Below are 1,453 nucleotides of genomic sequence, written 5' to 3'. Positions count from 1 at the left end.
ACACACACACACACACACACACACCCCTCAACTATCCTGTTGAATGTTGAAAATGAAATCTGTAGTTTGCCAGAATCATCTGGATTGCTAACTCTAAACTGTACTCCAGAGTCAGGCAGGAATAAATAATTATTGGAGGCCATTCCATCCCCACACCATGCAGATTTGTTTATTCCACATTTAATTTTTTTTTAAGAATTAACAAGGGAGAAACGCCATCTGCTATTTCTGCTTAGGGAATCTGGAATTGAAACTTCCACTGCTAAAGGCTTGTGATTTTCCCCAGCTCTCTAGAAGCTTCACAGATCTAATTTTTTCTAACAGAGGCTTTGTCTGTAGTGAATGAACCCTGGCTATGAAGTCGGCTTGCTTAAAACAATGGAGTTACACAGACAATAGGAAAGAAGGTGCTGGCTTAGTGTGCTGAGTGCTAACCCCCCTGCACAGGCATCCGCGGTGATCTGAGCCCAGCCACTCCCAACGCCACCAAGTTCAGGGACAGGTTGGTCTTCTATTCACTCCTTCTGCGGCCCTGGCAGAGGAAATCCAATGGGGGGTACAGCATCCTCATATCTACACGTAATAATTCTCTGTTTAAGATTTCTCTGTGTTCCACGCGCCTAAGAACGTCAGGCTGCCAATAGAATAAAGAGAAGGAGAGAATCGAAACCATTGTTTGAACGTTTCAGGCTCATTTTCCCCTCCCTCCGCACCCTCCCTCCAAAAAACCTCTGCTCAAAAGAGTAAGTCATTCAAGATAATCTGCAGAATATGAAAATGGTTCAAGATCATCTCATTGCTTTCCCTGCGGGAGCTGAAAGCAGCATGGATTCGGTTTCCCAGGTCAGACACCAGGCAGTCATCTTGGATTTCACACCACGTCCCATCAGGCACCGATTCCTGTTGACCGGACCTCCACAATGACGCGCTTGTCTCCAGCTTCCTCTCCCCCTCCAGCTTCCTGGCCCTGGGCTGCCCTCACTGCCTCTCACCTGGGCTACTGCATCAGCCCCATCTGGCCTCCTGGCCTCCTGCCCCTCCCCTCGCCACACCCCTCCATGGGTTTCTCCAAATAGGAACAAATCTGATCACATCGGTCCTCTTAAGAGCTTGGGTGGTTCTCCCTGAGCTACAGAATAAAGTCTCAACTCCTTGCCCTGGCTGATGAGCCCCATCCTGGTCGGGAAGCTATAAGCTTTACCGTCCCTCTTGGCCCCTTGAGGACTGTGCCTCAGCCCTGCGAGGTAGACCAGGGTCTGGGCCAAGGCGAGGCCCACCCCTCAGGGGAAGCCCGACTCATCCACTGGCTCTTTACTCCACTTAGCTGCTTGACGCCGACTGCAATGTCAGTGACGTCAGGAAGGGACACAGACACCTCTCCAAACACTGTCCTCATCAAAGGGGATGCCGCAGCCTGTCCCACAACACACAATGGCCTGATGTCCCAGAGGGA

This window comes from Hippopotamus amphibius, chromosome 5 (genome assembly GCF_030028045.1).
Source record: "Hippopotamus amphibius kiboko isolate mHipAmp2 chromosome 5, mHipAmp2.hap2, whole genome shotgun sequence".
Lineage (NCBI taxonomy): Eukaryota > Metazoa > Chordata > Mammalia > Artiodactyla > Hippopotamidae > Hippopotamus > Hippopotamus amphibius.
Note: the sequence above shows the minus strand (reverse complement) of the source record.